Here is a 14,062-nt window from a genome sequence, read left to right as displayed (position 1 = left end):
CAGTAGGTAAAATTCATCATTGATCTCATTCATGTCTTGATCAACACTACCTTGTGTGAAAAAATCAGGCAGCTGGAATGTAGGAGGGTGGCTGATGCAAACTTTCTTGTTAGTTCATGAAGAATGTGATAATTATCAAATGCTAAGACAGTGTTTTTGTAAGTATTATGAACTCATATATACTATAGTCCACAGCACAAACCAAAAAAATAAGACACATAAATTGATATGGATTATGTACTGTAACTGATAATTTCAGTAACAAGTCAGTTAAATGAAAGATTTTTGCTATTTACGTTACCATTTTATGTCATGTTTTCATTTTTCCATTTTGAAGCATACAGACAGACTCCAAATTAATAGTATCAAAAGGAAAAATAAACAATTCTGATGAGATACTATTTCTCTTTAAAGTCAGTAATAAATTGAGGGCTTGCTAAGTTTTTCTACCAATTCTCTTTTAACAGAAATATGAAGCTGTGATTAAAAATTTTTTTGTTGTAATAAATAATCATTTTTTCTAAGATACCTTTAAATAAATTTTGGCCTAAAAAGCAAATTTCCATTAGGAATTTTTCCATTTTCCATACATAGAAGTCTAGGTTTAAAAGTTAATTTCAACCCAGCTAATGCAAAGATGAAGGATTAACTGCTAAAATTTGTTCCAGAAATGTAATAACACCTGTTCCTTTTAATCCCCTCCAAAAAAAGCCTTGAAGATATTTTGCTTCTTGACAGATTTATCTCTGTTCTTTAAACAGCATCAAGTAATTACCCCAGCTTATTGCAAATCTTTTTGTCTGGTAAAAAATGCACAACTTTATGGATTATCTCAGACAGAAATGTATCATTGTGCCCAAAAGATTACATGTCTTGTTAAAAAAACAGGACTTTTTTACCTCTTCACACTTCTGGTTTTGCTACAGAGTTACTGTAATCAAAATAAATTCCATATCTGGATAATAAGGAAATATCTTCACAGAGATAGTTTTACAGTGGCTGTAAAAATCTGCAAAGATCTAATGCAACTTTTCACATGAGATGACTAACAGCCAGTTCTCTTTCTCAATGTGCAGGTAGTTATCTTGGTGACTTGTATTAGTTATGGCTTTACAAGAACTTTGTAATGAGCTTCTGCTTAAAGTAGTAAGATTCAAAGCAACCAGGTGTTATCTGGATCACTATGCTCACCATAAATTTTATCCAAGACCCAATTGGAGTCATGGAGTCTATGGAAAACTTCAGTGTATTTTCTTGGTGTGGTGGGTTAACCTCATCCAGAAGCCAAGCATCCATACAGCTACTCGCTCACTCCTCTTGCCCAGTGGGACAGGGGAGGGAATAGGAAGAACAAAAGCAAGAAAACTCATGGATCAAGATAAAGACAATTCAATAGGTGAATGAAAGAGAAAGGAAAAAGAAAAAGAAGTGGTGGAAAGGCAATCACTCACCACCTCCCACAGGTAGAACAATGCCACTCTCTGAACGATAGAGACCTTGGAAGCCAAAAACACCCCCATCCTTCTTCTACCTCTAATTTTCATTGCTGAGCCTGACACAATAGGGTATGAAATATTCCTTTGGCCACCTGGTGTCAGCTCTCCTGGCTGTGTCCCCTCCCAATCTCTTGGCCACCCCCAGAATGCTCACTGGACTGCAGCGTGGGGGCACAGAGTGCAGAGTGGGAAAAAGGGAAATCTTTGACACTATGCAAGCACTGCTCAGAAACAGCCAAAACACTGGTGTGTTACCAACTCTCTTTTAACCACAAATCCAAAACACTTGTCGTGAATAATCATATAATAAATTGAGAAGCAAATTCTTCATAATAACATATTTCAAAACATTGCATGTATTATGTGGGTCTGTAATTTTTACCTTAAAACATGATGACACTGACAGCTGCAGCAACCGTTTTGGTTTAAGTAAAGAGAAAAGCATCTTTTTCACCATGTGTTCTGTCTGTAGCAGCTACTGCAAATAATTTTTGTATGTGACAAGACCCATATACAAACATGAAAAATAATTTGTGGGTATTCTTCCTCATTAAAGAGGGTGTTGTTTGCACTGATGATTCAACTAGCTTGCCACTACTTGTCTGGACTGAGCACTAGTCTTTGCTAGACAATGCTGAAGAGAAACAGCTGATATATAAAGATGTAGAGCTGAACAACATTATCAGCTGAGAGTATCAAGATGTCCATCCAAGTGTCCTTATTAGGCCTTTAACAAGGCATTTAATAAGAACGTCAAGATGGAGCCTTATAAAATCCTGCAAGGTGTAACTGCCTACTAATACTCTGTCAGTGTTCTCAGAGAAGGAGTATATTCTCTCAGGGTTAGCTACGGGACTAAAATTTCATGTACAGTACTAAGTAGCCAATAGATAGATATACATAAGTGTGGCACGAGACTTCAATTCCTCATTCAGATCAAGGCACCCAGGCTGGAAACCAGTCAGCTAGAGTAAATGTGAGACTAGAGATCTCTTGCCTGACTTCATCATATTTTCCTTATATGAATAAAGGGGAAGAATTGAAATAGATAGCTAGGAAAGCTGTCTACAAGAAGAGCTAGTTTCTCTCCATGTGATACCACTGCAGCTATATACCGACCTTTTACAAGGCAGAAGGTCAGCTCCTCAACTTTGCGGAAGGTCAAACTGCAATGTACACAGACTGACAATTTTAGAATATTTGTGTTGTCCAAACACACATCTTAGAATTTATTCCAAGCATTAAGGACCATCTCTTTATAATGAAATCAAGTTCTGAAGGAATGAGTGATGACTCCTAGTGCTATCAGTTATTTAGTTACTCTCTCTAAGAATTGATTTCCTACAACAGAGCATCCACAGCAGCCTGTTCAGTAGCATGCCCATAATTTTGCACTTGGATGATTCACTGCTCTCTCTAACGGTATCTAAAAGTTTGAAAAATTGTCATTTAAATGTAAACCTGAAAATATTTATTTCTTTGTGAGTCATCAAGATTAGGTTAGCTTCCTTTACAACAACATTGCAAGGTGTATATTCTGAAATGTTCACCTTAGTATTCTTTTAAAAATGACCCTGGTTTTAGTTCAGACTATCATCAGATAGCAAACAGTAAGTCAGTGGTATGTGTGGGGCATTCTCTCTTTCTGCTTCTATTTTCAGGAGTTAATTCAGATAAAAGGAAGAGTGGAATTAATCTGAGTCTATACTTAAATATATTGGATTCTGTATTTGTCACTTCAGTTCTAAAATTATGAAAGTTATGGTAACAACAGACATTCCTTTATTCATCCAACAATTAGTATTCCTAGTAATTCAATGTTCATTTTTTTATAAGAAACAGAAGCAGTCTGTTTATAAGAACAGAAACAATGTAAAAGTAGTATTTACAATGTGTTTTCCTTGGTACATTTTTATATTGGATTACCATTATTTAAACTATGATATTTGCTAACTTCTGAGATCCCAGATACAGAGGTATGGGACACAAGCAGAATACTCTCTATCTCTTTAACCAGATTATTCCAGCATTTTTTTTTAGCATGTTACCAAATTCTATATACACTTAGTTATGTGAAGACTGAGAAAAATACACAGGGATTGCCTTACAGTCTTCACATACAAATTACAAAATTTACTCATGTCCTACTTCCATTAAGTTAGAACTGATATATCCAATGTATCTACTTAAAGAATATCAATTATATACATACAAGTATGTTCTTTCCATTTTACAGCAGATGGGTTCCCAGAGGAACAGCCAAGGCTGAGAATGTGACTTCATTATTAAATGTAGTCATTTGTTCAAATCAACATGCAAAAAATTTGAGGATACACTAAGCAACCCCTTTTTTCTAGAAGAATAGCACAATATATTCTTAATTAAATGTATATATTGCATGAAGTTAAAGGACACGAGGAAGTACTGGGGTATAATATAGATTAGAACAAACAAAACAAAATGAAATGAAATGAAGAGAAAAAAATGAAAACAAGAGAAAAGAAATGAAACAAAAAGAAACGAAAAGAAACCAAAAAAAAAAGAAATGAAAAGGGAAGGGAAGGGAAGGGAAGGGAAGGGAAGGGAAGGGAAGGGAAGGGAAGGGAAGGGAAGGGAAGGGAAGGGAAGGGAAGGGAAGGGAAGGGAAGGGAAGGGAAGGGAAGGGAAGGGAAGGGAAGGGAAGGGAAGGGAAGGGAAGGGAAGGGAAGGGAAGGGAAGGGAAGGGAAGGGAAGGGAAGGGAAGGGAAGGGAAGGGAAGGGAAGGGAAGGGAAGGGAAGGGAAGGGAAGGGAAGGGAAGGGAAGGGAAGGGAAGGGAAGGGAAGGGAAGGGAAGGGAAGGGAAGGGAAGGGAAGGGAAGGGAAGGGAAGGGAAGGGAAGGGAAGGGAAGGGAAGGGAAGGGAAGGGAAGGGAAAAAGAAATAAAGGGAGATCTCCAGTTTGGTGGGGAAGAAAAGAAGAATCAGGTAGAGCTATTCAGATAGAGGTGACAGTCTAACTCACAGGCCAGAAATTGATCTTGTCAACAACATTTCCTAAGGACTACAGTCCATGGACCCATGAACATGAGAAGGGATAGGAGATGAATTACCAACACTTTCCTTGCAGTTTTGGATGAAAGTGAAAATGACAGTGTAACCTGGAAAGGGAGCAGAGTGGATTTTAGAGAAAAGGTGAGGAATTTGCTTTTGTCCATGCCATGCGGACATACAGAAGGGAGTGTTAGAAAGATAAAATGAAGTGCAGGGATATAGCTTCTTAGTTCTGGAATAAAATCCTGTTTTAAGTGCAACAAATTTAGTAATACATCTTTTACAGTTTCCTTGTATCCGAAAAGTATCATACAGTAAACTAAATTACTTCAGTTCTCTAATCCTACTAGCAACAAGGAACTGTTTATAATGTCAATTAAACTTCCTCAGTGAATCATTGCTTAACAAATCAATATCTTATGTTGCTAAAATATTTGTAAGAAAAAGTAACAGCTGGGTGGAAGACTTCAGATTGTAAAATTTGGGAAATTCCTAATATTTATTTCCTCCATTTTCATCTTTTTCCTCAGTTGCTATTGAAACCACTGAGGATAGAAATTCCGTTTGTGAGTGGAAACTCCATTATACTTACAAAATAGGTTTCCATCCATGCAAATGCCAACACAAAAAAGTAAGGTTTGCCTTGCTACTAGGTCATTTGAAATCTGCCATCTGGTCTCACTGCTATTTTAACATTCTAGTTCCTGAAAACAGAAAATGAGAGGCCCACATAAAAACCTGAACTTAGCTCCAATTTGGTTCAGAGGAGGAGCTTGTGCTTCTACAAATCAGTAAAGATCCAAGACAGGCACAGCAAAGATGTGGTGGACCTGGCACTTGGAATTTTTGCTTTTCCATAACAATGGTCTTCAAAAAGTTTTAAGTAGTCCTAAGTGATTTTTAGAGTTATGCATTATTACTCTTTGCTCTGGCTGCCAGTGTCCTGAGGACGCTGCCAGCCCTGGCTATCCCTGCCTCGCCTCCCTGAAACTCCCCTCACCTGCCCCCAGGCCAGCCCCCTGGGGCCACCAGCCCCTGCCCCAGTGATGCCACAGCAGGCACCTTCTCCAGCTCCCCACACCTTGCTCTACCCATCCATGGTCCCTGCCAAGCTGAGTTCCAACGCAGCCGTCCCCATCCCCAGGAAGGTGCCTGGTGCCCAGGGCTGGGGCTGTCCATGGTGCCCCCTGCTCCTCACTGGGGTGGTGGGACAGGCCCCTGCTGCCAGGCCCTGCCTGGTATTATCCTCGGCTCCCGTCCCATGGGAACCTCTGGCCCTCACTGGGCCCTGACATGAAGGAAGAATTGTAGGAGGAGAGAGGAGGAAGAGACTGCAGGTGAGCCCAGATGCTGTGGACGAGTTACCCTCTGCTGCTGGCAGAGCCTTGCCAGATCTTTTCTTCCCACGGCCATTGCACCTGTCCCATGCTGCCCCATTCTTTCCTTGGAAGGTTTTCCATCAAGAAATTAATTTTAAAATCCACGCAGCAGCAGAAAAGGAAAAAAGCAGCAGAAAGCAGTAGTAGAAGAGAAAACGCTTTTGTTAAACTGCCATGCTTTCCTTTAATGAAAAAATTTGGGGTCATGCCCAAAGTTCTCATGCCCTTTTGTTTACTTTTAATTATGGCATTATTACACATTGCACAGTTGTTCATTGTGGTTTTAAAAAAACACCTTTATTAGAAACTGCTGGTTAATTAATCACTTTTTGTGTAACCTTGCAAAATATACAATAGTAGCAAAGTAGCACTTGTCAATTGAAACAATGACAATAATAAATGTGAGATGTCAAACGGAACAAAATGTCAAATGAAACAATGGCAATAATAAATGTAAAATATTTGTTATAGCTGTACAGTTTCTATACCAAGCTCCTAAACAAAACCTTCTAGAAGTTTTATTTGCATGCAGTGGCAGAAAAGTATGTGTTTTAACAAATGTGTTGCCTAGGGACTGAGGAGAAAATTATTGCTAGTCTCACTATAACACCTGTCCTGGGAACTTTCAAATTGAACAGGAACCCTTCCCAAAGGTAATATTTCTGTTGGTTAGATTCTGTTAAGTAAATGTAACACCTGACACACACTGGGAAACCAGCACATGAGCTCTAATTGCTGTGCTTTAGGGTCCAAGGAGAAATTATTTCAGAAACTTAGTCAAACTCAGACTTCCATGTGTATTTCTTTAGAACCTTACTTTTGCTAACAATGAATTCTAGGCAAGAGCCTGTCTGTGTTTTTGAACTCAGAGTATTAGTAACTTAAACTTACTAACAAATGTCTAGCATCCAGTCCAGCAACATAATTTTGTTCTAAGATAGTACATCAAATATGTAAATTATACACCTATACTAAGTTTCCTTTGTCTTGAATTTGAGTCAGCTTGTTTTCTGTCTTGACAATGCCATTGGCCAGAGTGTCAGAGGATACAAATGAAGATAGTGCCATTGAGATACTCCATTTACTGTAGCTTTGCTATGGTTTACTGCCTTTAAATCTTCAGGTAATTGTTTTAACTGGACACCAACATAATAACTTATTTCTAAAGCAGTGGTATTGATCTTTTGTATTTACATTCTCCACTTCTGGCTGTGACCCAAGTAGCTCTTGTGAAATTGCACTGGCTAAGTTGGAACAAACCTACTCACCCTTGCCTCCAGTTTCAAGCCAACTGAAACCCAAAGAGATTTCTGAGAACAGGCATGGAATGTTGAAACAGGAGAAAATTACTTCCTTGTGGCTAAATTTTGGCTGAGCCAAGTATGGTTTAAAGAATGAAAATAAGTTAAATGCAGCATTATTCATAATCTGGGAAATTCAAAGACACTGGCATGAACAGCATGACTAGCATTTAAAAACCATTTTGATGATTTCATGGAATGTGTGATGACTGGCTTTTAGTATTGGTGTAAGAGTAATTTTTATTAAAATAACAACATGTATATTTTCTACAACATTTTACTGACTTTACTGCTTGTACACACTTAAAAAGAGAATTCAGTAAAAACAATACAATCAATGTTTCTGTTAGTGTTAGCAAGCATTAACAAGATCCAGCTCAAAGCTTTTCTGCAGCAAAAATCTGAAGAGTATAGAGCCCAGGAAACTGGCAGGGCAGAGATTAAAGACTTGAAGAGTCAGGCCACTAGGAAGGTGGAGGACATGATGTCCTGCTGATGATGGGAGGACTTGGTGCTCCTGCAATAGTTGCTCTCCCTGATATCTCAGCTGCTTTTATGTCCAAAAATAATTCATGTTATGTGGATGAGAATACAATATGCAGGTCTCTCTTCACTTACATGATTTCAAGTACATAAATTTGCTAATTTGCTCACATCTGTTGCTTATTACCTTCCTTTTCTTTATTGAGGACTAAAGGTATCTTTTAATACTATTAGCAGCATTTTTTTGAGCTTTTTTTAACTTAAATTCCAATACCAGACTCCTGCCTGACCAATAACCAAGCAACCAAACTCTTTGCCCTCCCCCAGTGATTTGATACAGCAACATGGTCAAGCTTGTCCCTGGCCTGTGCCTTAGAACTGAACCTCCCAAACTGCTCTGTAACTGGTGGGTGCTAGACAACCTGCACTTGCTTGCTACCCCTTCTTGTTGTCGCAAGTTTTATGAAGTTGTGGTGGAGCTGTCTTCTCTGAAGACATGCACTGAAAAGGCCAGTTTCTCCTGTTGATCACATCACATCACATCACATCATTCAGGTTTCTGGGGCACAGGCAAGTTCTTAACACACCGCTTCCAGTTTAACAGGGCAGCTGCTTTGCAGCTGCCTGAAACACAGATACTGATCTGAGCCTACTGACTCACAGCACAGACTAGTTCATTTTATGTTGAAATCACGGCGTAATGACCAATGCTATAACTGACTGCAGTATTCACTTTTAGCCATAAGGTGTTCTTAGGCTGTTAAAAGCTAGAAATTAATTCAAATAATAGATAACTGAAAGATATCTTATGCATTGAACTCCTTTATCCTTTTTTATAAGCAGTTTCTGTGAGACAAAATTGCACTTTCAATTTTTTTATTGAAAAAAAATACTGATAAATAAATAAGATGGGAAAATGAGAAACATAAATTCTAAAGTATTTGTCTGATGAAATAAGTAACCATTTTCCTAAATACATGATTAAGAAAAATTTTGCGGTCTTAATCAACTAAACTGGCTAATAAAGGACTAGCTTGCAAGCAAATGAAGACCAAAGCAGTAGCAGCAAGTCAGGTAATTCCAGAGGCTGTGAATACAATGTCTGTGACTACAAAGCTCAACAAAATATTAGTGAAAGAAACCAATTATTTCAAAATCTGGATTCATCCTGTCACACAGAACGTGGAAAGGATAATAAACCCCTGCAAAAGTTTGTGGTTTTTTTTCTTTTTCTCATTTTAGAGTACAATTGAAAGCCCTCTCCTCAAACTTCCAAGCATTAGGAAGGCCAAGTGAAATTGCAGTTAAGTTTGTACTCTTGAGACCTCATGCAGCCGCTGATGTCTCTCAGAAGCAGTGTGTTTCTTTAGTTCTTTTACTTTATGTTAGTACCATTTTTATACCAGCTCTTCTATCTCAAATAGCCAGACATACAACAATTATATTACCTGAAACAGGAACTTAGAAAATTCTCCAGCTATTACCTATTTTAGAAAGATAGAAAATTGTTAGCTTGAGACATGCTACTAATTTATATTTTCTAAAATGTTATACTTTTAGTATTAACACAAATCTAATTTTTTTTTTTATTTTTTGAACAAAAATGGTATGGAAAAATAGCAGACTGCTTTCTCAGACTTCCAAGAGATTTTTAAGTATCAGAATTGTAAAGTGATACCCATGTATTTAATTAATTAAAGTTAAAAGCTTATTGCTTCAACATCTGAATTGAATTTAATACTTACAACATGGAGTCCAAACTTACTGTTACAAAAAGTTTTTGAAAAGTTCTCATTCAGATATATAGATTTGAAATAAAGCTGCTTTTATATTTTTTCCTTTGTCAATAGAGAGATTAAACAAAAGTGAATTAAAGTGAGTTTGAAATATTACACAGGAAAATGTTATGTGAATTATTCCAATAAAATGTATTTACAAAAAAAAGTTAAAGTATGTAACACGTGAAGGTGGCTGGACCTGTCTTCACAACCATCTCAACATAAAGGATGAATTCAGAAAGTTAACAGTAGTACAAGTATGGGGTAGGATACAAATAACCTCTTCTTTTAAAACTGCTTTTTTTCTCTTTCCCTTTCTCCTTCCTTATTCTCTCCACATATTTGCAGCAGACAAGCGTCCTACAGATTTGACCGATTCAGATTATTTCTGAAGGTCAAATCCAGAATTTTGGAATGCTTAATCTGGTTCTGAAAGACAGACAGAGTCTCTGTGGAATTGCTTTGGCATGCAGGGTGATGCATGGGTGTACACTGCCTTCAAATTTTATTCGGACTTGATGTTAGTATTGCCACCCAAAATAAATTCGGCAGACCGTTTTTATGAACTGAATTTTAAAAGATTTTACATGTAACACACCTTACAGTGATGTTGCCCCTGAAAAATACATGCCATAATGAGTTTTATAAAAATATCAAGCATCTTTTCTTGTTTCATCAGATAAAAACATTTAGATGATGAAACTGTTTTAAGGTAAATAACTTTTACAGTATTTGTAATGTCTGTAGATTATTTTATATTTTGTAATATTTTATACTTTTTAATATTTTTTTTTATGCACTTCACCTACCTTAAACTTACAAATCCTGAAAATTACCAAATGTTTAGGACTACCTTATTTCCTGTTTCCATGCAATGAATTTATTCATCACATCATCTGCTACTAGAGGCACACAGGAATTCTATTTATATCAATGCATACTGTCTCTTTACGTCCTTTGAAAAGTATCTCCTAGGCACTTTCACTTACATTTATGGAAGAACATTGAAGTCATTGAGAGTTCAGACATTCTTGATGGTGAATACACATTGTAGTGTTCCTACTCACACAGGTGTCCTGTTGATGCCAAGGTGATTATTAGAGTGGATAAAGTGTATGAAATGAGTATAGTCAAAGGAAAAAAATCCTTGCTCAATGACGTAAATGTCAGGATAACCTTCAGCTACCATACTGTAAGGTTTTCATTCTGATTATATTCTTACATCAGGCTTTTAAAGTAACTTCAGTCAGTGGGATACCTACTTCTGGCATACTTGAACTAAGAATCAGCATTTGTGATTCTACCCTAAAAACCTTCTTGAAAACTTCCTTTTCCCTTCTTCTGGACACTTCAAACTTCTCTTTGTGGATTTACACATTTAAAAATGTATTTCAAATGCACAGTTATACAAGTTACACTCTAGTGTAACTATGCTTGCAAATGCTTCCCATAAACTGTTGCATTAAGCTATATGCATGGTTCCCCAAGGGAACACATCTCTCAGTAGAATTTGATTTAAAATTCTTTGCTTCTGAAGGGTTAGATAATTGTTAAGTGAAAAATGTTTGGTGTCACATCAGTTCCAAATGTCAGCTGGGGCATGTGTTAGCATAACTTGTTGTAAATGTGACAGCTAACAGCAGCAGCAAAAATACTGGAATCACAGCAAGGACAAGTTAAGATGGCACCAGATTTGCCAGAAAATTCTTGATGTGTTGTCTCTATAAATTTAAACAAGCTCAGTTTGTTCTCTTTCCCTTGCACCCAGGTTGTGACCCTTGGATTTCTTGCCAGTCTCCATCTATTTATAATGCTTTCCATTCTGCTTAACTCCTCCTCAAAGTTTCCCTCGGATGAGTAGCACTCATCCAAAGAGAATATAAGGTAAGTGGAATCAGTTTGTCACTTTCTCCTTGGCAGCAATTTAGTATTCTGAAATATTTTTAAAGTCAGAATGAATTTTAACAAGTACTTAAATCTCCTGCATCTGCATGGGTGTGAGCTGCATGCTTGGAAGAACTAAAAGACTATCTAAGGTTTAATTAAGATTGCTAATAGCTTATAGCTGGAGGTAAAATGATAGAACATTGAAATAGACACAGTCAAAAAATTGTGTCCCCCTGAAGTTTGTCATTTCCATTTAAGCAATGCTATGAAACAGAAGAAGAAAAGCACATAATAGCAACTAAAGATAACAGGTGGGGGAGATGCACATCTGGAGCTATTCAATATGATGTTGTCCAAGAAAATTTGAACAAATACTCATAACGAGTTATTTCTTAATCAGATCAGTCAGGGTCTCCAGTGCCCCAACCTCTTTCCTCCCACCCATCTCTCCTCCAGCTTTCCCTGCTTGTGTTCATACCAGCTCTGACACGGTGCGGACACACTGCCCTTGGAGCAGAGCTGCGTGAGCAGGAGCTGGGAAAAGCCTCCTGGGGGGCTGCCCCTGCTTTCCCTGGGAGCTGCATCAAACTCAGGTCCCCTTGCCTGTTTTGCTGCTGCCTGCAGCACCTGGCTCCCCAGCCCTTGCACAGCAGCAAGTTCTGCTGCTCCCTGACAAAACCAATCATGAATGTACTGCCATCATCATGGTCACAAGTCTAACAGTGATGTATCTATACTGCCTACAAGCCTTGGCCACTGCTCACTTTTTTGCCCTCTATAACAGCTTCTGTTATCTTCCCTATTCTTTTTCTTATGGCAGTCCCTCAGCCAGGCTGCAGAAGTCCACCCTGTGTTTCTGATATCAAACAGAAAGCACGAGGGATGCAGCCACCAGCCCTTACTGCCCTCTGACCTTATCTTAAGAGTTATGCTACCTGGTCTCTCAAACAACTGTTACCCCTCAACAGTCCTATCTAGTGCCACTCAAGGCTTTCTGCTAGTTTGGACATGATTTTTGCTCCCTCAGGCCTCCTGAGGTTTCACAACCTTAATGTGTCGGTGCTGATGTCTCCCCCTGGAGAATTCAGATGTTTTATGGGGACATCTGAGTATGCCAGAAACAGACTGCTCATTCCTCAGCTGATCCTTACCTGCCGAGAGGCACTGACTAGTAGTAGATAGGTCCATAGTCTGTCTTGTTCTCCTGGGCCTCCCTTTACAATACGCTTTTCTGAGTTGCACAGGTGAAAAGAGCAAAAGTAAATAGGGCTGCCATTGCTTGTAAAAAGCCACAAGCTTTGTACCTAGCTGACGAGACAGGGCTCAGGACTTGCCTGGCTTTGTATGGACTTCACTTGGCCTTCCTGGAGACTCAGGATGCTAATGACTTGCGAGACTCCCCTCCCCCAATCCAAACTGAAGCCATCAACCTTGAGACCCAGAGGGTCTGTGGAAGTGTGACCATAACACCAAAGAAATGGGTGGACAACAGAAGTTTGTGCATGTCATTTTAACTATATACAACTTGAACTACAAAAGTTAAAACCATGGTAATTGGACTAACAATTCCTTGATTAGCCTGCTCAAACAGTGTGTTTGTTTTGCCCAGAACAAGACCGAGCTTAACAATCTATTGGGAATACAAGCAGGCTACTCTAACTTGGATCCCATGGACTGGTGGCAGCACAAAATGTCCCCAGATCTGTCAAAACATTCCCATGCACTGCTGCTGGTGATATGTTCTGATGAGTACGCTATACTCACTCCCATTGTATTTAGTGATTTACTAATGGCTATAAATCCTCTGATCCTTTTTCACTCTATTGCTCTTCTGTCACTGTGGTTTGGCTCTTAAATAGATTTAGTATAAAGGGTTCTTTTTTTCTGTCAATATATTGCTGAATGCAGCCCTTTCTTTCTCCAAAGCTTCTTTAACATTACCCACTTTAGTTACTCAGTGTGTGATGTAAAAATATGAATGAGATTTAGTTGATGGAAGGCCATCAGTTTGGCTTGCTTCTGTTTTGTCACAGCTTCAGCTTCCCTACCAGGCCATCTTCAGTAAAATAGCTAATGATGACCAGGATATTTAGTTACGTGGCCCAAAAAAGAAATCTTCTTGTTCCATTGCATTTCTCATTACAAAAGTCCAAACAAAAATCTAGTACAAAGCTAAACCATATACAGAGGAACTTTTAAAAATCAGAAGATACAATCCCTCAGTCAGAAATTAAGAAATGGAAATATACTACTAAGGCTTCTCCCAAACAACTCCCATTTTATGGTTCTATGTATAAACTAAGATGTAATTTAAGTTATTGTGCTATGGACCTCTAAAATCATAATTTTCTCTATAACTTCTCCTTAAAAATAAACCACTTAATGTAGATGAACATTTATTTACCAGTCAAATAAATGACTTAATCACAGAGAATCTTTGCCAAAAAAATCCTGTTATGGCTTAACTTCATAATTTGGTTACTGCATTTGGTAAGAGCTAAAATACAAAGGGTTTGGGTTTTCTTTCCTTACATCTACTTTTATATATCCTGTGAATGAAATCTACTTGATATATCAACCTGATATTCAGTAGACTGCTGGGTGTGAAAATTGCTTAATTTGCAGTTAAAGATATTCTGAACTCCAGTGCAATTGACTTTGAGTTTTCAATTAATTTTAATTTTTTTTTTAAATGACAGTTTTTAATTT

This window comes from Numenius arquata, chromosome Z (genome assembly GCF_964106895.1).
Source record: "Numenius arquata chromosome Z, bNumArq3.hap1.1, whole genome shotgun sequence".
Classification (NCBI taxonomy): domain Eukaryota; kingdom Metazoa; phylum Chordata; class Aves; order Charadriiformes; family Scolopacidae; genus Numenius; species Numenius arquata.
The sequence above is the reverse complement of the archived record's forward strand: the minus strand, read 5'-3'. Positions refer to the sequence as shown.